Source organism: Lissotriton helveticus, chromosome 2_2 (assembly GCF_964261635.1).
Source record: "Lissotriton helveticus chromosome 2_2, aLisHel1.1, whole genome shotgun sequence".
Lineage (NCBI taxonomy): Eukaryota > Metazoa > Chordata > Amphibia > Caudata > Salamandridae > Lissotriton > Lissotriton helveticus.
The window spans coordinates 373272402-373296737 of NC_136060.1; the positions used below are offsets into that span (position 1 = coordinate 373272402).

Genomic DNA, 24336 nt, shown 5'->3' on the forward strand with positions numbered 1-24336 from the left:
GAACTGAACCTGTGATCTGAAAGATATTAATAAATCTCAACAGCGAACTATTAAAGTTCTGAGCTATGTTACTGGCTATTATAGTGTTTCCATATCAACAGCTGTTCACAAAGGCACAATATTTTGTTATAAAGCTTTTTTATATTATATTAATATGAGTCACCTTTAACTGCACTCAATTTCAATTCCGGTAGAAGGCCCCTTTTTCACACTTACTCCAGATGTTTAAACAGAAACCGCCTGATTTAGAACTATTCCAATACGTGCCCCATACTTTGACACAGAAGCTGGCTTACTCTTATACTCTATCCATCCGTGAACACTAAAATCTCCCTAGTACCCCATAACATCTGAGGCCTAAAACACATTTAAACCCCCTAAACACTACCCTTCCTAACTTTAACTACCCAGTGGTGACTGCCATTGGGTGTTTTATATATACATTCACTAAAAAAACAAAGGGTACATGAACGTTATAGTTAGGATTAGATTTTACTCTTACAAAACCAGAGAAATGTAGCCGTTATAGTTAGCCGAGTCAACTATAACTCCCGCCCCAGTAATCCCTGTAATGCACTGCTTATGACCTCACATATTACATTACTCATGAGTGACATGGACAGTGACATCACTGATGACATCTCAAATGACATCACTGGTTAGATCAGTTATTACATCATTTAGTGACTATGAGTGTTTTTAAAAATGTTATGAGTGTTAAATATATATACCAAGGTGTATTGGGGAATGAGTGACTGTATGGATGACTCAGTGGGTACGTGACTGTCTAAATAAGTGAGTGATTAGGTGTCTCAGTGAACATATGGATCAGTGACTGGTTGTGTGAATGTGTGTATCTGTCTGTCAGTTGATGTCTAAGTGGGTGTATGAGTGTGTTTGTGGGTACGTGAATGGCTATATGGGTGATTGATTGGTTGTCTGACTACCTCTATAGTTGTCTGGCTGGCTGTGTTTGTGGGTGAGGCGGTGTGCGACTGCCTGTATGGATGAGTGAGTGAATCAGTGGCTGTATGGGGTAGTGTTGCATGTGTGAGAAGGTGTATGGGTGAGTGAGTGTCTGTATGGCTGCGTCAGCGATTGAGTGCATGTGTCAGTATGGGTGAGTAACTGAATAAGTGAAAGGCAGTATAGGTGAGTGATAGAGTATATGAGTGACTCTGCATAAGTGAGTGAATGTGCGAGTGGCTATATCAATGAGTGCATGCTTCTGTCAGTGACTGTATAGCCAAGTGAGTATGTGTTACTATTTTTATGAGTAAGTAAGTGGATGTGAATGTAACTGTTTGAGTTAGTACGTACCTGTATGATTGACAGCATGGGTGATTGTGTAGGTGTGTGAGTAGTTCTATGGGTGACTCGCTCAGTATGTGAGTACCTGTATGGGTATATGAGTGGATATTTCAATGACTGTATGAGTGAGTGAGTGGGTGAGTGGGTGGGTGGGTGGGTGGGTGGGTGGGTCTAGGAGTGGCAGTATGGGTGAGTGAGTGGATGTGTGTATAGATCAATGAATCGGTGAGTGGGTGTGTAAGTACCAGGTATGGCTCTGTGAATAGTTGTGTGCGAGTGCAGTGGGTGTTTAAAAGAATCTATAGGGGTGTGAGTGGGTGCGTCAGAGATTAAGTGGACGATATCATCACTGATGTTATTTGAGATGTCATCAGTGATGTTACTGACCATGTCATGAGTGATGTAATATGCGAGGTCATAAGTAGTGCATTGCGGGGGTGCAAGTTATAGTTAACTCAGGTAACTATAACGGCTGAATTTCTCTTGTTTTGTATGAGTAAAATCTGACCCTAACTAGAACGTCCCTGTAACCTTTGGGCTTTTCTTGTGAATTTCTAAGGTTTTTTTAAATTCTATTTGCTAACTATACCGTTCCTCTAACCTTTGTATTGTTCAGTGAATTTCTACGGTCACTTTTGCAAGTCACATTTGCAGAGTGGTGGAGAAAGGGGGCTTGGCCTCCAACCGGCTCTCAGGAATTCCGCTGCATAGGACTTACAGGAGGTACCAGGAGGGCTTCTTGGCCCCAAAGTCCCTCTGGAGCCAAGGGGACTTTATCCCCCAACTAGTAGTGTGCCGGGAGGCACATTTGAGAAAGTGGAGAAAGGGGGAGAGGCCTCTGGCAACGTCTGAGCAATCCTGCAGTGTGGGACCTACTGGAGGTAACAGGAGGGGTAGTTGGCCCACAAAGATGTCTTTGGGGGCCAACTACCCTCCTATTAACTTCAGTAAGTCCCACACAGCAGGATTGCTGAGTTCTGATAGCAGGACATGCCCCCTTTCTCCACTACTCTGCAAACGCGCCTCCTGGCATGCTCTCGGTTGGAGAATGAAGTTCCCTTCGCTGCTGAGGGTCCTTAGGGGCCAACTAGCCCATCTCTTACCTCCAGTAAGCCCTACACAGTGGGGGATGCTGAGAGGTGGTCGGAGACCCTCTCGGCACACTGCTGATGGGGCAATGAGGTCCCCTTGTGCCCTGAGGGCATCAGCACTAAAGTGGACTTCACCCCCAAGCAGCAGTGCCCAAGGAAGCGCGTTGCACAGTGGTGGAGAGAGGGGGTGTGGCTTCGGACCATCTCTCGTCAATCCCACTGTGTGGGGCTTACTGGAGGTAACAGTCACTCATACACCCACTGATTCACCAATATATATTTAACACTCAAATGTCTTAAAAACACTCACAGTCATTGGATGATGTCATCACTGATGTAATTTGAGATGTCATCAGTGATGTCACTGACCATGTCATGGGTGATGTAATATGTGAGGTCATAAGCAGTACATTGCGGGGGGTGCAAGTTATAGTTAGCTCAGCTAACTATAAAGGCTGAATTTCTCTGTTTTTGTATGAGTGAAATGTGAGCTTAACAATAATTTTAGTGAATATACATATGAATACACACACACACACACACACACACACACACATATATATCTATATATAAAAAAACATACACACAAATATGTGCGCTAGAATGGAGCCAATTAGTGATATATATATATATTCAACAGGTTTCCCCAGCAAGGGGAAGATGGAGTCGCAGAAAGAAACAGGCTGTAGGCGTTCTAGAGTGTTGATTTTCTTTTAATCCATTGATCCATCGGGGGTTGTAAAACAATATAGAAACCAACGCGTTTCGACAGCGTCCGCTGTCTTGCTCACGGTCAGTGTACTGTGCATCGCTCAACAGTTTTAAAGAACCAACAAACAACATGATTACACCCGCCCCCTTGTCACATGGTACATGACCCACATGTTTCGGGATTCTGGGACTTGTAGTTTAGCCCTATGATGTCGTGTAATACTTATATGGGTAATTACATTTGAGGGATTGGAGTAAATTAGATGTTACTAATCCTCCATTAGCCACTGTTGGTTCTGTAACCGCTATTTGCTTGGGGAGTACTGCCCTCCAGTGGGCAAAATTTACCATTAGACATGTTGATACATCACTAAACAACCTAAGTATAGCCCTCCAGTGGGCATTTCCACCTGTACATATAATTCATGATTCAACATTTAGTTAATTAACAATTTAAGTATGGCCCTCTAGTGGGCATTTTGGCATGTCATAATTTATGGCTAGTCTATAGGTACTTGCCCAAGTGAGCTTCAAACAAAGGTGAAAAAATTGAAAAACTGGTGGGGGAGTGAAAAAATAAAATTTGGGACAAATCTAAGTTAATTATTTAGTTCATGGCAGGCGGAAGTTTTTACGGAAGTCAATTATGTTCATTTAAAGGTGTATGTAAAGTTCCTCCGATTGATTTAACCCTAATGGGGTCATGGTTCTGAAACCAAGGATATGTTTAGATTCCTTGCGGCGTAGTAATTTTTCATTATGTCCTCCTCTGGGTGATGGGTTCTGTGTCTCAATACCCCAGAAACGCAATTGCTTCCAGTCCCCATTATGCGCTGACTCCATATGTTTTGCAACCGCGTTGCTTCTGTCTTTATGCACAGTTGCACGTACGTGTTCGAGGATCCGTTTTTTTAGTTCGCAAATTGTGCTACCAATGTATCTTAATTTGCACGGGCATTCAATCATGTACACCGTGTACCTACTGTTGCAAGTTATACATTCATTGATTTTCCAGTTTTTTTTATCCGGCATGGTTATTTCTTGAGTTGGTTTAGCAATTTCACAGGCTTTACAATGGTAGCACTTCACGAATCCTTTTGTTTGTAGCCAATTTTTTCTTTTTGCTGGTGGCTGGAAATGGCTGTGAACCAATTGGTCCTGGAGGTTTTTAGCCCTTTTGTAAGTCACTGTCGGGTGTTTGCCCATCCTTTTTCCTATGATTGGGTCCAACTGTAGAATCTTCCAATTCTTCTTTAAGATTTGGTTTAGTTGTTTTGTTTCTCTACTGTATGTCGTGATCAACCTAATCGGCTCATCCTCCGTTTGAGTGGGGATTTCTTTAGGTTTCAGGCTGTCCGGTCTTGTGGTCTTATTTGCTCTTTCCCAGCAGTGTTTTATTGTATGTTGGTTATATTGTCTCTTTTGGAAACGCATCGGCGAATTTTGGCTCTGTTTTTGCCATTCATCTTCTTCGCTACAAATTCTCCTGAGTCGTAGGAATTCCCCGTAGGGGATGCTTGATATCAGGGACCGTTGGTGGAAACTAGTGGCTTCAAGTGTGGCATTTGTGGCTGTACTTTTCCGATGTAAAGTGGTCTCCATTTTGTTGTTTTTAATGTATACTTCGGTGTCCAGGAAGATGGCTTTATTAGAGCTGATGTTGTGAGTAAATCTTATGCCTGGCGTACTGGAATTCAGTATTTCAAAGTACTCAAGGAATTTTTCTTTTCCACCGTTCCATATCAAAAACAGATCATCAATAAATCTCTTCCAGATTATGATGTGTTGTGTAAATGGTTGTAATTTGGTATTCCAGGCCACTGTTTCCTCCCACCAACCCATGGCGGTGCAAGCGTAATTTGGGCTAAAGGAGAAGCCCATGGCTGCTCCATTCTTTTGCCTATATATGGAGTCCCCAAACAAGAAGATGTTGTTATTCAGTAAGTATTGTGTCATATCCATCAGCATGTTATTATGATTTGCGTAGTGTATATTGCGTTCCTGAAAGACATGTTTACAGGCGTTCAGACCCATCTCATTGTCGATGTTTGTGTATAATGAAATCACATCCATTGTGATCATTATAAATTCCGGCTGCCAAGTGATGAGCTTCAAGTTGCATAGGAAATCAGTTGTGTCCCTGATATATGATTTAAGTTGTTTCACATGAGGATTTAGAAAAAAGTCTATGAAGTTAGACAGCGGTTCCAGCAAGGAACCGTTTGACGACACTATAGGTCTCCCTGGTGGCTTCGTGGCATTTTTGTGGATCTTGGGTAGGAAATATATTGTTGCTGTTTTTGGGAAGTCTACCGTCAAGTATTTGGTCTCATCAGAGTCTAGCAATGATGCATTTTCCCATTGTCTTATTTTTCCATCCAGAATCCTCTTTGTGTCATAGGTTGGGTTGATGTCTAGTTTCTCATAATAGTATGAGTTGTTCAATTGGATCATGGCTTCCTCAATGTATAGTTGGCGATCCCATAGGACGATATTCCCGCCCTTATCGGCCATTTTGATTTCAAAATTTGATTTGGTTTTGAGTGATGCCAGAGCCTGCCTTTCATTCTTTGAAAGATTATCATTATTGATGTTTTTTATTTGGATGTTGTATAGGTCATGAATGACCGCCTCCTGGAATAAGTCGATTTTGTTCCCTGGTGTAAGTTGGGGGTAGAATTTGGATTTTGCTTTGAGGCCGCTTGTTCCTGCTCCCAATTGTTTTATTGCTGATTCCAGATTGATGTCCATACCCTCTTCCGCATTCAAATTTAATACCGTTAGGTATGCTTCAGATTCTTTTGCCAGTAGTGTAGACATTGGTTAAATTGTTAATTAACTAAATGTTGAATCATGAATTATATGTACAGGTGGAAATGCCCACTGGAGGGCTATACTTAGGTTGTTTAGTGATGTATCAACATGTCTAATGGTAAATTTTGCCCACTGGAGGGCAGTACTCCCCAAGCAAATAGCGGTTACAGAACCAACAGTGGCTAATGGAGGATTAGTAACATCTAATTTACTCCAATCCCTCAAATGTAATTACCCATATAAGTATTACACGACATCATAGGGCTAAACTACAAGTCCCAGAATCCCGAAACATGTGGGTCATGTACCATGTGACAAGGGGGCGGGTGTAATCATGTTGTTTGTTGGTTCTTTAAAACTGTTGAGCGATGCACAGTACACTGACCGTGAGCAAGACAGCGGACGCTGTCGAAACGCGTTGGTTTCTATATTGTTTTACAACCCCCGATGGATCAATGGATTAAAAGAAAATCAACACTCTAGAACGCCTACAGCCTGTTTCTTTCTGCGACTCCATCTTCCCCTTGCTGGGGAAACCTGTTGAATTTATAGCGGTCAGGCTCGACCGCAGGAGTAACGCGACCAGAATCAAGTAGCGCCTAACGGAGGAAAAGGGAGCCGCCTTGCTGTAATATATATATATATATATATATATATATATATATATATATATATATATATATTCATTCAGACACACAAAACGCACAAAAACCTTTACAAAATGGATGCAACTCTTAAAGTAACAATGACATACCACCTCTTTAGCAGTATCTGGGTGCATTCTTGCATTAGGGTAGCCTTAATCAAAAGGGATACTATGGATATCGTTGACATTTGAGGTAGTATGGTGGCCTTAGCATAAGGCGCCCTTAACTGGTAAATTATAGGCATCACATTCAATTATGCCACACCTGTTTTTGTACCCATCATTGGCTTCTGTAAGGCATTCTATTTTAAGGCTGGAATACCTGACATGTGGTAGTTACAGTGGTATAGAATGGGCAGCCCTGCCACGTGACGTGATACACTGGCCTTTGATTCAGATTCTGTCCATACGGGACAGTAATACCTTTCAGTACTTAATGAAAATGTAAAGCTGACTTTTGAGAACATTGTGTATTTCCAGAAAATCATATGCATCAAGAATATTTATGCGGCACAATAATTGTTATTACATAACAATGGAGCAGCTCTCCGTACAACAGTGGCAAATGTCTAATTGATGAGTGAATATTCCTGAAGGTAGTTGTTTATTTGGCGGCCTAGTACTGGCCCTGGACTACTTCGTATCTACCAATAGTCTATTCAGACCAGGGTAAGTGGAGCAGTAACTGGCGCAGCTGAAAGAAGACAGAAGTGTGGAGTGGTGTTGGATGCTGTGAATAAAGAAAGGTATTCCAATGAACTGAGCAAATTGGTAAGCTGGCAAGTTGACGAACTAGGAAACATACGAATAAGCAAAAGTAGGCATATTTTCTTCTTTAAACTTTGGCAAATGGAGATCTATTGTTGTTGTTTCCTATGAATGAGTCAGGTAAGAGAATAACGGTTTTGACAAATCGTGGTCAGCCGTAAGTGCGCAGTATCCTGTATTGCGCAATATCAATTGGTACATTGCAATTTCTTGCAACGCCCCTACATAACACCAGTCAAACTACACAGCATTACCCCGACCCATGCCGATACGTTTTTAGATGTGATGAGGTAGGGGTGGATTTTTCACATTTAGCATGGAGATGCCCCAGGGTGAGGCAGTTCTGGGCTCAGTTGGTGGAGACTGTGGGAGAGCACAGGCTTTCATATCGAGGAAGTGCCATTACAATGCTTGTTGGGCCACATCAAGAAACCCAGTAAACGCAAAATGACATACAAGCTGCTGCAATTGTTGGTGCTATCTAAGCCCAGGGTGGGTATATCCTCGGATGGTACTGAGAACCCCAGATATAAAAGCATGGCATAGGGACGTATGTGAATGGACCTTGGCAGAAGTCGTCCACAAGAAGCTAAGCCGTAGGGTTGACAAACTGCAGGTGGACCTTAGTGAATGGCGTGAGCTGTGCAATGCTGTTCTCACCTCAGATTTAGATGTAAATGACTAGCATGAATCAGACACTTGCAGCGGTACTCCTGAAGAGGATGGTGAGGTAAAACTAAAGTACAATAAGTGAGAGGCATGTACTTATTCTTGCATTCAAATGTACTACTAATTACTGTTCCATCACTATTGTCATTGTAATTGTAAGAGAATAAAAACATCTGGTGTGGACGATCACATGCCTTCAAAATCTGTATTAATATGATTGCTGCAATATTTATTCAAACTAAAAATGAAGATAAAAAAAAAGAATAATGGTTATATGTATCACTATTATAGTGATAACCAAGTGCACAGCTGCAAGGGCTGACCTTAACAGAGGATGAGTGTGGCTCGCGGCCTCTTGTTCTAGTGGCCCTTCTAGGTATAAGGAAAGTATGAGAGTAACGGATCGAAAATTAAGGAGTGGCATTAGTTCTTGGCTGTTGGGATACTGGTGCCTTGCCATGGAGTAGTTGTGGTTTACCATACGGAGCAATGCATGAAAGACTCAAGTGTGCACTTGTGTACTACACATCAACAATGTTTTTTTTATATTTCTTTTTATTGAAAAATTCTTAAATAAACAGCAAGGCATAAACATATATTACATACAGTACAGATTCCAGAACGGGGGAGGAAAAGCAATACAAGAAATCAGTAATCAATGTAGGAAAAAAGTGGGACATCAGGGACATCTACAACAGGAGGCTCACATATATCTCCACGATAGCCATTCCAAGGTCCCCATATTCTACACCATTTCCGGGGGCGGCCCCGAGCTAAGTACACAGTCTTTTCTCTAAACATGCACCAGTCCATGTTTTCCTTCCATGCCGCGACCGTTGGCGGCCTCGGGGATCCCCACAGTTGAGCAATATCCCAATCATGGCTCCCAAGGTTACCCACTGAGTTTGCTCTACATTATGATCCTTAGGCTCCCAAACATTCAATAGATAGCGTCTAGCCTCCGGCAGGAGGGCAATCCCAGTGACCTTTCTCATTACCTCATGGACCCCGTTCCAGAAAGTCAAGATCTCACGATATTCCCAGATGATATGAAGGAATGTCCCCACCTGCCCACATCCTCGCTTACACAGACCATCATCAGAAAAACCCATGTGGACCAGACGAGGGCCCGTGACATAAATCCTATGCAGAATCTTCAGTTGAACCAACCGGAGTCGAGCTGGGATTGCAACCTCCTTCGGAGAGGAGATAGCAGATTGCCAGTCCTCGTCATCCAGTTCAATACTATCACGTGTCCACAAGTCTCGTAGATGCAATAGGAGGTCTGATCTATCGTTGATAAGCTTTTTATAAACTAGTGAGATGGTACAAGCAGGCACATAGCCATCCAACAATCTATCTTCAAGCGGGGACGACTCCGGAATCTCCTCCTCGACCGGGAAAACCGACCGCAAAGCGTGGCGAACCTGGACATAGCGGAAGTACTCAGAGTTACTCAAGTCAAATTCCTCCTACAACGTCTCAAAAGATTTCACCTGTCCCCGGACCCAGAGATTCCCAACCTAACTAATACCAACGAGGTCCCATTTATCGAACCCCTTGGTATTCCACAATTTGCCAAGTCTATCGGAACCAAAAAGCGGGGTCGCTCGAGTCAGACGATCTGTCCACCCTGTCGCACTAGTCGCGTCGGGCCACAGACGTACAGCAGCCTTGATCACCGATTTGGAGTATAGTGGCCTGTAATAATTGCCACCAGGCAGTAGCCATCGATCCATGGCGAACGCGGGGTTCAAGTCGGGACCATACATGCCATGATTAATCGCTCCTAATTGAGACGCCCAATAGTATCGCTTTATGTCCGGGAGAGCAATACCCCCATCGTACCACGGGAGCGTCAGTTTGGCGAGCGAAATACGAGGCCTACCATCCCATATCAATTTTCTTTGGAGATCCTCGATCACCCAAAAATAGCTAGCGTGGACAATATCAAAACTATTTTGAAGAGCACAGAGAAAACGAGGTAAAGACATCATTTTGAAAAGGGCAGCACGGCCAAGTGGGGAAAGTGGAAGCCTACGCCAACCCGCAACGTCTTGCTTCAATCTAGACAAGGGCGGAAGAAGATTATGTTCGTACCGAACTGCGGGATCTAATGAAATGTAAATACCAAGGTATTTAAACCCCGTTTGCGCAATCTGGATGGGACAGTTTCGTGGGAGAAGAGGAACGTTGCCTGAAAGGACGTATAAATAGGATTTTGTCCAATTAATGATGAGGCCTGAGTTCCTACCAAATGAAGTCAAGACGTCGCACAATACTATCAAGGATTTCCGCGGCAAAGTCAGATATAATAAAATATCGTCCGCATAGAGCGAGATACGATCTTCGAAGTCAGAGGACCAACGGATACCTTTCATCGACGGCTCCCATCGGATCCACGCGGCGAGGGGCTCGAGGGCCAAGGCGAACAGGAGAGGCGACAAAGGGCAACCCTGACGAGTTCCCCTCTCGAGACGAAACTGGGCAGAGACACGGCCATTAACAACAATTTGCGCGAGGGGGTCCTCGTAGAGCAACCTGCCCCAACCAATAAAACCTGGTCCGAACCCGAACTTAGTCAACGCGGCCCCTAAGTATGGCCATTCCACCGTATCAAAGGCCATCGTGGCATCCAATGATGCCAAGATGGCCGACTCACGCAACGTCGACGCTCTCGCGAGGACACCGTGTAGGCGCCGGAGATTCAGGGCGGTGTTCCTATGCGGGATGAAACCGGATTGATCCGGGTGTATCAGCTCACCAATAAAAGTAATCAATCTATTAGCCAGGACGTTTGCCAGAATCTTAGGTTCAGCATTTAATAGGGAAATCGGACGATATGACGCACACCTGTCTCTGGGCTTCCCCTCCTTGTGAATCACCACAATGGATGCCAACCGCTGATCACGGGGAAGAGAGCCACATTCCCGAGACTCCAAAAACATGTCTCGCAGATAGGGAGCGATTTTATTAGGTCTCAATTTGTAGAATTCGATAGGCAGGCCGTTAGGACCCATCGCCTTCCCCGAACGCAAAGAGCGAATCACTAAAGCCACCTCATCTGCTGTTATTGCGGCATCCATTTGCGCCCTATCGTAATTAGAGAGTCACGGCAAGGTTATATCCCGTAACAAGAGATGTGAGTCCTCCTCCGGTCTGTCTGAGACAGAGGAGTAGACCGTCCGGAAGTGATCCGCAAACTGCTGAACAATCTCTTTAGGGTCAGAAACACGATCACCACTAGTCGTCACAATCACAGGCACTACCCGACTGTCCCTATCCCTCGTATCCAACCACGCAATTAATTTACCAGCCTTATCCCCCACATCATAAAGACGTCCCTGCTGCTCTCTGCCAATGGCCTTAGCCGCGTCGGTGACCAGAGCCCTGTAGTCAAGTTGTTTCAATCGTAATACATGCAACACATCGCGGGTTACCCCCCCTTCCAGACCAAGCTCCAAGGCCGCTATCTCCGCTTCAATCTTGACCACTGCCTCATCCTTCTGCTTCTTAACACTCGCTATCAGTGCCAGGGCCTGACCCCTAAGGACAGTCTTAAAAGCCTCCCAGAGGATACGGCAGAGGAAACCGAGCCCTCGTTTTCCAAAAAATATTGGTCAAAGGATTTTACCAAGGCCGTCCGAGTTTTGGGGTTTCGGAGGTACCAGGGGTTAATCGGGGCCGTTCGGCCCTCAGACTCAGAGCCCGGCTCGATCCGCAACCACAAAGGAGAGTGGTCAGAAATACCATGAGCCAGATGTTTAACCTCGGTGACGGAGAGGGCCTGTGCTGCCGGTAATAATACATAGTCGATTCTGGAAAGGCTACCGTATGCACCAGAATGGAAAGTATACTGCTGTCGCCCCGGGTGCAACATTCTCCAACAATCGCCCAGACCCAAGGCATCAAGGAACTCAGACAGCCAGTTTTGGGAACTTCTCAGATCTCTAGGTGGGTGTCGATCCATCATACCAGAAACCACTGCATTGAAGTCGCCACCCATGAGCAGTGATCCCTCAGGAAGAGTCAGAAGAACATGCCCCAAGTCAGCAAAGGTAGTCGTCTGCAAACCAGGGGGGACATAAACAGAAACCAGGGAAATGGTACGGCCCTCCCATCTACCCGTAAGAGCAACATAGCGCCCTCAGTGGAATCTATTTCAAGTGGGAGAGAAGTCTTAATCAGGATACCCACTCCTCTGGAACCAGAGGAGAACCCGGCATGAGCGGCCAATCAGTACCCCCTCCTGTTCATAGCACGACAAGTATTACCAATCAAGTGTGTCTACTGAAGGAGGACCACGTCTGGGGAAAGACGCTTCAACAGTTGCAGCACAACACTACGTTTTATCCGATCCCCCAAACCATTTACATTCCAACTCATCAATTTCAGCCCTCTACTCCCCATCCCGAAATAGAAAGAGGATCCAACCCCGGGAAGAATACTGCACCTTATTCAAATTAGACAAAGATACATTGCCTTGCAAAGAAACACACACATTCCCCAACATAAACAAAAACCCCCAACCCCCCCAACAACATCCCGTTACAGCACCCCCACCCTGCACCCCTGCGGAATAGAAGAAAACCACCCAAACTTGCAGTGTGCCTGTCGCCCCCCCATCTAACTAGGCTACAAAAAGAAAAACAGAGGAGGAAAGAGACCCACTACTGACCCCGCAACCCCCAAAATATAGATCAAGTCAAGTGTCAGGATTATCGAACCACAGTTCAAGGCCCCAGGATACCGTCCGCAGGCACCTATTCTTGTTCCGTCGGGCTCCCCTCCGCTCCACCAGACTGTTCCTCCGATGGAGGCTGACCAGAGAGAGTATCAAGCCAGTCCGATACCACCTCCGGACGATCGAAAAAATAAGTCCGCTCCGCATGTTCAATTCGTAACTTAGCCGGAAAAAGCATAGCATATTTGAGGCCCATGTCTCGCAATCTTCTCTTCACACCCATGAAACCAAGTCTTTGCCTCTGGACCGATTGGGTAAAGTCCGGGTAGAAACTGACAGTGGTATTTTCAAATTTCGTAGGGCCACTCGTCCGCGAGGACTGCAGGATAGCGTCCCTGTCTCGAAAATTGAGGATTCTGGCTATGATAGGCCGTGGCGGGGCTCCCAACTTTGGCTGTCCACCCGGGACCCTGTGAGCACGTTCAATCGTGAAGAACTTGCTCAATCCCTTAGGTGCAAGATGGCGAACAATTAAGTCCTCAACAAAGAGGTCGGCTGCCGGATCTCCCGCCTTTTCCGGAACCCCTATGATATGGACGTTATTTTAGCGAGCCCGTCCTTCATAATCCTCGAGACGACGCAGAATAAGATCACTGTTGGTCTTCAAGCGACGGACATCAGTCTGCAGATCAGTGACATCACCCGTCAGGCTGGAAGTCTTAATGTCCAGAGATTTAACCTTCTCATTAGTTTTGCCCAGATCCGCACGGATCAAATTGACGTCAATAGCCACAGTGTCGAGTTTATGTGCGAGAGCCTCAATTTGGTGTCCTAATGAGGACTCGATTCCATCGATCGCTGCCATGACATCTTGTAATGTCGGCTCGGTCGCCGAAGTAGACAGGTCCCCCGTGCCAGTTCCACCGGGAGAACCCTTAGGCTGGGTATATTGATCCATATTGTTAGATTGAGTGGAGCCACCTCGCCGAGTGTACTTAGGTTTCAGCCTGTCGCCCTCCGGTTTCCCCGCCATTAGGGGAGATGGGCTAGTGCGATTCGACGAAGCCAGCAAGAAAACGGCAACCCCTGGCCTCCATGGGCGAAAGCAGCCCCGGCCAGAGGGCCCAAGTTGAAAGATCTCAAAATCCGGCAAAAGCAGTCAGAATCACATACGTGGGCGACCAGGCAGTCGTCTGTAGGCACAGGGGTAGGCTCGTTCCCAGTCACGGGACACCTTGGAGGCGAAACCGAAAGTGAAACCAACTAGACCGGTCGTGCCAACCCCCTCAGGCCGATGTTGTTTAACTAAAGCTCGGGTAGCAGGACCACTCCACAGCCGGGCATCACGGAGGTTTAGGCCGCAATCTTCAAGGCACCGTAGCTCCGGCTCCCGGGGTCCGATTAAAAATCGGAATGCAGATTTCACCTCACGCGTGGTTCGTCTTCACAAGAGCATCAATGGAGAACAGGATATAGGACAGGATAGATGCGGGAGGTTGCGAGGCTCTCGAGAGCCCTAAGCTCACGCGGCCATCTTGGTTGCGCGCGAAGCTCCTCCTCCCACATCAACAATGTTGAAGAGCTTCTGGATAACAAAGGTCTCATCTCCCTTCCTTGTCACTCACACCCAGCCAATATTTAGCCTCCACCCTACTGCTTTGAGTTTTTTTATCCTCCGAGCTATGGGAACTTTTATGACTAGGCGGTGTCCAGCAAAAGAGGAGGAGTGAGGCGATCGGAATGAATTTCCACTTCCTGCCACACAAGAGTTCAGATGATGACATCATACACTCTGTTGGTGGAAGCAGAGTAGTGGGTTAGGGAGAGTAAGGAGGAAATTCATGCAGCTACTGCAAGCACCATGAACCTAAATACCACCAATCCAGTCAACCAATGGAAGAACAGATCTTTAAAAAAATAAAAATTAAAAAAAACACACTGCAAGATACTTGCTGCATCATTAGATGTACTGGTTGCCACCCTGAATAAGGGGTCCAATCCAACCGAGCGTTGCGTTATTTAGTTGTATACCTCCCTAGTGCTAAAATGTCACTCCCCAGTAAATCCTTCTATGCTGTCCTGTTGCCTGATTAAAAACTTTCAGTGACAATCAAAGAGAATCCTACCTGCTACTTCCCACGATACTGCCACTGCAGTGCCACTCCACTGGCTTTCTAATTTGCATATATCATGTGCACAATACTCCTCTGGAGTGATCCAAATATAAACAAGACTTCAAAAAAAGCAATGGATGAAAGGGGCGAACCTAAACCATCCAATTGCTGAAGGGATAGGAGGTGATGGATAGAACATATATTCTGTGCGTGGAGTCCAGATGAAACAGATAGAAAATATACAAAAAGAGAGGAGAACGAGGGGGATAACTAGAAATGGAAGGGAGGAAGCAGAAAACTGAAGGCTAACTAGCATGCTACTTTTTCTACCTCTTTCTAAATAAATATATATATATATATATATATATATATATATATTCAATTATTCAAATGCATGCAGCGATGTTGTGCAGCTTTATCCTCCTCACAAATTCAACATCTCTCCCCCTCCAAAAAATAAAGGCATAACCGAATAGGGAGCAATTGCCCTTTGCCTTGCTCTTCCTTTTCCCATCAAGGCAAAGATATTTTGAAATTCGCTTGAGCTCCAACTGCAAATCGCAAAACAAACAAGTGAAAATGTATTGCCATAGGGGATTTCGAACGTGAAGCTTCACTTTAATAGTGAAAGGCTTCTCTGAATCCGACCACATAAAAGTGATCAGGTCTCAACATGCATGATCATTCACTTTCTTTATTCCTTGCTTCGGGGTGTGTGGGATGGGCTTAGTATAAACCTGCACTTAATGCGGTACATTTCCTTGTGCTGTTGGTGCTGATGACCCCATGGGAAACCAGACAGACATTGCCCCTGTACCCAACTATAAACTGGGCAATGCATTTATTAGTGTGATGGGTTAGTTACCTCATGCACCGCATGACATTTAACCCCCAGTAATATAATATTAAATGCCGATATAGGAGTAACAATTCCTGCCGAGTTATGGACACTTACTGCTGAGGTTATTTCCTTGAAGCGAGGGAACATATTGCTATAGCTGTTTTTTCAAGACTCATTTTGAGGCATTTCATCTGCTGTTGGGTGGCCAGTGCCTGTAACAGTTTATAAACTTCCAAAGGAGGTGAACTTTCAAACCTTTAAGGTTTCTGAAAGCTAAGGTATGATTCTACCATCTAAAAGTGTCTCCTCCAAGTACAATCTCAATCATTACTATATATTACTGAAAATCTACAAGGAACGTGCAAGATCAGAAAGTAAAAGGAGGTGAAATTGAGAGTTTAGGTAGATCTGCAAACAAAATAGACCATGTCAAGCTGCACGCATGTCAAATCCAAATCATTTTAACTGCCAGTAAACAATAAGTTTCTTAAATTTAAATATTCTTTGTTTGTTACATAACTGCACAAAAGCAATCATACATTTACCCCTCATTAGGCTACACGGCATCTCCAAAACAAGTGGCACCTTTGGGCTACTTTTATAGACCACCTATTTTGTACAGAGCAAGTTATGCGGAGGCCAATGATTGCTTCATTCCACCTAGAACAAGCATTTGCAATGAAATAGGTCTTGCATTAGTTAAAAGTAGAGATTTTGCCATTGTTTATATTTTGCTGGATTTGTTTGTTGTTTTCGGTTCTGAATGTGTTAGCTAACTACAGTTTTTTATGACTGTGGAGTAAGTATGTGTATTATACCTTTCGCACTGAAAATTTGCTGGTGTAATAGTATATGTAGCATAAGCTAGGGTAGCAATAATGTGTATTCGTAAACCATAAAAATAGTACGGATAAAAAAATCAAAGTGCCGAAATGTATGAAGTAAAAGCACCACGAACACAGATAAAGGCATATATTGGACACTAAATAGAAATGTAGGTAAGAAATAAATGGCAGATGCTGCATGTGGCTGTGCCCTGCATGGCACCAGAAAGCGCATAGAAACGTATAACAGAACTTATAAGGGCATCGGTTTGTACAGTACTATTTGTAAAACATTGCAGAAGGTATCAATAAAACTGGTATTTGTTGCCTCTGTTTGTTGTTATATGTGTAGTGGGATTACCTACCCTTTGTTTGGACCGGACTGCTGCTACTTCCCTTCACGACTTCTGCCCTTGAGGGAAAACCAACAGCAACTCGCCGGACCCGCTTCGCGGGTCCCGCAGCGCGTCTGAGAACAGCGGGAGCTGCTGCTGGGAGAGGGGCGGTCACCTGTGCTAGGGCTTGGGGCGTGTTGTTGCTGGCAGGGCTGCGAGCACGGTAGCAGGGACTCAATCAACCAGGAGTCCCTGCGAGCCCAATCTGCTCCACCTGGGCTGCTCTCCCTGCTGCCCCCGCCCCCCCGCCCACTGAGTAAAAACCAGGCTGCAGGACTTGTTGGTGGGACGCTTACCTGCCCTTTGTTTGGACCGGACTGCTGCTACTTCCCTTCACGACTTCTGCCCTTGAGGGAAAACCAACAGCAACTCGCCAGACCCGCTTCGCGGGTCCTGCAGCGCGTCTGAGAACAGCGGGAGCTGCTGCTGGGAGAGGGGCGGTCACCTGTGCTAGGGCTTGGGGCGTGTTGTTGCTGGCAGGGCTGCGAGCACGGTAGCAGGGACTCAATCAACCAGGAGTCCCTGCGAGCCCAATCTGCTCCACCTGGGCTGCTCTCCCTGCTGGCCCGGCCCCCCCCCGCCCATCACTCCCCTCTCCTGCTATTTTAAAAGGGTGTACGCCCGCTGCGCGGGAGCGTCCTGGGAGAAGCCCGGGACAAGGGTGGGCCGTTTGAGGCCGTTAGAGAACGGTAGAGACCGGACCGGGCCACCCCCCTTGGCTCCTTTATTGTATTTCTAATCCTTGTCCTGTTCCCACCAGCCCTTGACGAACCCAAGGTACAGGTACAGGTACAATGTCCGTGCGCGAATGTAGAACCAGGGCAGCTAAAGGGAAAAAGCTGAATGGGACTCTTGATGATTTTATAACTAGGACTAACACTGCTATTGATGTGGAAATCAATAAAATGCAGCAGAGAGTCTCTATGGAACTTGATGCAGCTAGAAGAATATCCCAGGAGCTGTCCTTGGCGAGGAAATCATCCCTAGGTCATTTTGCCTCAGCCAAAACTCCCGAGCGTCGGGTGGGCCCTGTTCCTATTCTGACGCAGGCAGTTGTCCACCAGATATCGGTCTCCCCACTCTCAGCCCCTATGGTGGGGCTACCCCTTTCATCAACCTCTAACCATAGTCCTTCCTTGGGTGGGGTGGTGCTGGTAAAGGGGGCCCCAATGGAGATATCCCCTAATCCTAAGGGGGAGGGTGGGAGGAATCCCTTCACAATTAAAGAGGGTGCCGTTCAAAAACGTAAGCGCAACACTACATCTGCCTTCTCTAGGAAGAAGGCGAAGGTTGCAAAGGCTCAGATCTTCACGGGTGCTAATCCTACAGTAGGGGGGGGTGGCCGCCATACCCCTCCATTTATCCCCCCAAGTACCACCACCTACGGGGTATAACAGCCCCATTGCTGCCGAAACTAGTCGGGCAGCTTCAGTGGGGGAGCACGATCTAGTTATAGAAGGTGAGAATGATGGGGTTCCTGTGTGTGTGATAGAGGGAAGAGATGTGGAATTTTTAACGATTGTCTGGGAAACGCTAAAAAAACTTCTAACCCCCCTGGAAGTCAGACTATCGCGTATAGAAAACCAGCTGCTTGAGACAGAAAAGAGCATCATAACCCTAGCAACTCTTAGTATAGTTGATAATAAACCGAATAGCACACTTGGTGTAACTCATCCTCCACCAACAACCACAGCTATCCCACCCATGGTTCCTGTGACCAAACCTATTCCCAAACCCCGATCCAAGGCTGCCATAAGTAATACCATTAATGCTATAGCGGAGTTACCTATAATCAACTGCCTGTACAACCTGCTTCAGTCCCGAAAGTCACAGCAGCCTCAAGGGCTAAAGAACCTAAGATCTATTATCCGAAGACACAGGGGGTAAAAACTAAGGAGAAACAGCGTGGGGGCTACATCGATCTCCCCCCGGATGTTAGGCCCTATGTAGTGGTGCTAACAGGAGTACCGGAAATTGCATATCACCAGCAGGAAAACTTCGGGTCACTGAGAAGCAAGGTAACATACTGGCTAAACGAAAACAGGCCGTTACCCATCCACCTGAGAAGTAAAATTCTTATGGTGCGAAGGGTACCATGGATAGGCACCTCGCACAAATCAATTGCAAGTGATTGTATAATTATCTCTTTTGATGACCCCAATACAGTACATCATATATGCACAAGGAACGATTATGGGGGGAACTCGACCATAGTAGCTAGACCCCTAACCTATTTTTATCCCCCGCTTCCACGCTCCAAAAACGGGGGGAATTGGCCTACGGTTAGAAACCATCTATGGGGTGGTTCAGTAGATTGTTGGCAGGGCACTCAAGGTAGGTGGAATGGGGCACCCACCTATAACAGATTTGGCTGTCTTGAGGATGTTGACTGACTCAATGGCAAGGTACCTTGCACAACTTCTTCAGAGGACTCACCTTCCCCTTCACCGTGCCCGGTCTCTGTGCTACCCATATGCATCCTTGATAATTGCAATTTATCGGAAAATAGGGCTTTGCCCAATGAGGGTAGAGTTGCCGAATCTCGATTAATTGAAATAGTCCCCGAGTCCCTTGACGATAAATTAGGCCAGGTAGACTCAGTTCACCATAATGCCAAGGGTAATCTCCTCTTCAGGGAGTCGTTTGGAACAGGCAGGCTACTGTTAGAGGGATTGATCTCCCCAGAGCTACCCCCATCCGAAGTGGCCATCCGAGGTGAGGGACCTCATGCCAGTAGCCATATTCCACCGCCGCCGTTGATTACGGGTGGGGAGCTTCTATGCTCTCCCGTGGCGGTCTCTGGAAGGGAAATTGTATCTCTGACCCCGGCTGAGGCCTCTAGTATTGCCCCTAGTATTGTCTTTGCCCCCCCCACAAATGACCAGGTACGGGGCCCAGAGGGAATTGGTGGCGAAGGACTGAAGGTGCTTAGCTGTAACATAGCAGGCCTTGCGCGGAATATAGACATACCCGATTGGAACACATTTGTTGAACCCTTCGGGATGTACCTATTCCAGGAAACCTGGTGCCTAGAACCATACCATAAGGTGGGTTTCACCACCTACTTTGTTCCTGCGATACAATCTCCGGGAGGGAAAGGTCGTCCCTCTGGCGGCCTACTAATTTGGGCTAGTATCTCGCTGGGTCTTTCTATTAGGCATATTGCCAATAAATCACCTGACCTACAGAGAATTTCAATTAGAGGGCCACATGGGGGGAGGAGGCTTGACATTTTTAACATCTATGTTAGAGGGGCAAGGGGCGGGTCCTCCACACTGTCTCTTACGGGTATCGAGGAGGGTCTTAGTTCTTGTGCGTCCGACGCCCTTGTTATACTAGCAGGGGATTTCAACTGCACATTTGAACCCCTGGCTAGCGAAGATGTATTGGGCACCTGGGAGGATGATGCCAGGAGAGGCATTCCACCCCTCTCACTGGCCCCCATTAGAAGCTGGTCCCAAAATGCCATCGATCTTAATGCCCTCTGTCTGGAATACGGCCTTAGGGCCACTAATGGTAGATCTAATTCAGATCAGTCAGGAGCTCATACGTTTAATAGAGTGGGTCATTCCTCGCGAATTGACTTCATCCTATTGAACTACAGCCTCTGGGCACACTTAATTGACATGGAGGTCCTCCAGTCTTCTGTCAGTGACCATAATCCTCTATTCCTGTCCTTGTCTTCCCTCTGGATGGGTGTGTCTCCAGCCCCAACCCCTCATGTCTGGAAATCAACGCATGAAGTAATCCCTTCTAATTGCGCCAGACGCCTAAAATGGAATACCTTTGCGGTAAATGAGGATAAGATCCGGGGTGCCAAATCTATAATGTCCAACACCGCGACGCGGTTAGACTCCTTAGGAGCCATTGATCTTGAGGTTCCTAACTTGTTCTCTGAAACAACTATTGCGTTAGGTGAGCTGTTTGTGGTTTACTCTTCAGGTTCAAGGGGCAGCGGAAATGGTAGACCCATGCGCAACGCGGGTTGGTTTTCACACGCCTGCAGTATTGCCAAAAGGGAGCTGATCAGGGCGGTAAAAGCTAAGGATGGGCCCCAGATTAGCTTTGCTAGGCGTAATTATAGAAAGACCTTAATAAAGGCAAGGGCTGAGCATGAGATCTTATTTTGGCAGGACCTATTGGCAGCTAGTCTTAGGAAGGACTCCAAAGGCTTCTGGGACTTAATAAGAACTAAGGACAAACCCACGGACTCGCTCATAACATGTAATATAACTGAGGGAGTATGGTTTGACCATTTTTCCAAGCTTTATGCAGCGACCGAGGGCCCTGAGCATACCGAGGTGGGTCAGTATGCCCCGGGTAAATTAGAGCCCAGTGAGGACTTCCTATTCACTTGCAAAGAAGTAGAAGGGGCGATTAAGTGCCTGGACCCCAACAAGGCGGCGGGCCCCGACGGCCTTCCAGGGGACCTGCTTCGTGTCAACCTAGTCGAGTGGGGGAGACTTATTGCCTCCGTAATGAATGCTGGCTTGGCTGGTGAGGCCATACCAGATTCATGGAAGGGTGCAGAGGTCGTCCCTATCTTTAAGAAAGGAAGTCGGGACGACCCTGCCAATTACCGTCCTATTAGCCTTCTGGATTCCTCGCAGAAGGTGGCAGGCAAAGTCGTCCTAGGAAGAATTATGCAGTGGGTCGAAGAGAACAATATCCTGTCAGACTTCCAAGCCGGTTTTAGAACTGGCACGGGGACGATCGAGCAAGCATTCCGGCTGCTGATGCTTTACTGGAAAGTGGTTGTACTGGGCAAAGGCAGCCTGTACCTTGCATTTATAGATCTAAGGACTGCCTTTGACCTGGTCCCACGCAATCAGCTCTGGAGTGTTCTCGATGCGCTAGGCATTCCCCCTTACCTTCTGGATATGCTGATAAGATTCCACGCAGACAACTTTGCACAGATCAGGTGGGGTGTCCAGGGACAAAAAACATCGCAAATTCCTGTAAATAGAGGTGTCCGCCAGGGCTGTGTTCTGGCCCCCACTCTGTTCTCATTATATGTTAACGGAGTTGGGGAGCATCTGCTACAACATCCAGCAGACGGACCATCCCTGGCGGGCAAGAAAATACCGACCCTCTTATTTGCAGACGATACCCTCCTGATCTCTAAGTCACCAGTGTGCCTGCGGAGTCTCTTAAACAGCTTTAAGACCTTCTGCGAGTCAAGAGGTCTAGCCATAAACACGGGGAAGACGAAGTTCCTGGTCTTAAACCCCCCGAAGAAATCAGTCAAACCACCTACCCTTGACTTAGTTCCACTCGAGAGGGTTAAGGAGTTCGACTATCTTGGCATTCGTCTCTGCGACTCAATGAGTTGGAAATTCCATCTCCAAAAAATGCTGCTGTCCCATAAGAGAGTGATGGGTGCCCTTCTCAAGGAACATCGGGGCTCCTCCTACAAACCAATTGCACCGGTTCTTGATATTTATAGGGCACGAGGCGTCAGTGCAGCTCTCTATGGGGCAGAACTATGGGGTGTGCAGAACGTGGACCAGTTGACCCGCTCTGAAAACAAATTCCACAAAGATCTAATGGCCCTCCCTTACAGCACCCCAACTCTTCCTCTTCTCCTAGATATGGGCACTCGCCCTATTAGTGATCAAGTGAGGCTGCACCCACTCCTTTTATGGGCTCGTATCTGGAGAGCCCCTGAATTGTCCAGCTATGCAGATGGCCTAAAAGAGATTCTCGCATTGCCTGGCTGGGCTAAGATCCGGGCCTTGAGGTCGACTGGATCAATAGATCTGTCCCGCCAAAGTCAATTCTGTAAAAACTATTTTGGTCCTGGGTGGTCGAGGGCAGAAAGAGGAATGTTAATTTGTGCAGGTCAACGGTAGAATTTCTCTTGGTAAAAGATGTGCACTTCCGTGAGCCATATTTGGATTTTATCACAGTCCCTTGGGATAGGGCCCTCTATTTCAAATTCAGGGTAGGCGTTCTTCCAGTGGGAACTGTGACTGCCAATTGGAAGGTCCCGGCGCAGACCTCCCCTTTTTGCCCTTGTTGTTTGGATAGATTAGAGACAGTTCCCCATTTATTGTTTGAATGCCCGGCCTACGCAGTCCCCCGTAGCAGATGGCTGAAGCCACTCTGTAGAGAATTTGGGACTAGGTCATATAAGGAGGCATTAAGAATTTTTAAAACGGACCCTTGCCCCTGTTTGCTAGTGGATTGGCTACGTTTTTAGGCTGGGCATGGCGCATTAGATTTAATAGACTTTCCTACCTTGTCTGAGAGTATTTTAGACTGTTTTTACATATGTAAAGTTGCACAGAGCTTATGTATTTTAATGTTTGTTGTTTTTTACTGTTTTTAATGTATATGTATTGCTTTTTATGATATCAATTATATCGAAATAAAGCTATTTACAACAAGATAATATTTATTAACAAATGGTATAAAAATATAGTTGCACATTTAAAGCGCTGCTTATTAACATGCAAAACAAACACTAGTTAAATATGTCATGTGAGTTGCCCTAAACAGTAACCTAATGTTAGAACAGCAAAAGCAGCACGTAAATATAAGTGAAACCGGCTCAAAATGTATTGCTGCGATAGCAAAAGCACCAAGTATGTAAAAAAAAACATTGGTATAGCCAATAGGTCTCGCCTTTGGAACCTTATAAGTGTTTAGCTATGCAACAGTTGATGTTGTTGCACCAAGGATATTGTGCTGCATAACTAAATACTTATAAGGTCCCAAAAGCGAGACCTATTGGCTATGCCAATGCTTGTTATTTTGGAGTCTCCCCTCTGCTCTTCTCTGTTACAAACTTCCTTGTACTAGGAGATTTCAATATCTGGATTGATCGCCTAGAACTCTGAGATTAGATCAAGTTTATTGAGGGTTGTGCCACGCGCACCTTACCCAACATGTAATACTACCCACACATGAAAGTAAACACACATTAGACCAGATTTCTCTTCTTTGGACAATGTGAAGTGCCGAGATTATTTACCTCAAATCCTGGATTGACCATTGGGATGCTTTTTTCAACTGGTTGGAGCCGGAGCATCAGTCATGGAAACCCATTCAGAAATATTTTAAGAGCTACGGTTGGTCAGAGAGTACACAGGGAAATCTTTAACATATATTAGTTTCTTCCTTTGAGTTCACAAATAGGTGTTCACTTTACAAATTCATAATCTGAATCCCGGATTAGATATAGCATCAATTAAACAAATTACCATCTGTTGATCATGACCGACTGCAACTTGAAACAAGCTTATGTTGCGTTACTGGAATTTGAATAGCGCTTAGAAACATTGGACTATCACCCCATAACGCTCTTATTCTGGGCATGCTTTCATACGGTTCTTTCAAGGCCATTATTTGTGGACGTTGCTTGATAGCAACGGTCTACTAACCACAGACAGCAAAGTGCTGAGTGTTGTGTAGGTTAGCCTGAAAGTACAACAGGTTTGTTCCGTCTTAGGTTGTGTAAGGCTTA

The 24336-nt window shown here is 45.9% G+C and overlaps 1 protein-coding gene across 2 annotated transcripts in view; it reads right to left on the bottom strand.

The window, feature by feature from the left end:
* HTT (huntingtin) overlaps positions 1-24336 on the bottom strand; it is a 1924961-nt gene that overhangs the window by 1815262 nt on the left and 85363 nt on the right. The window lies entirely within an intron of this gene.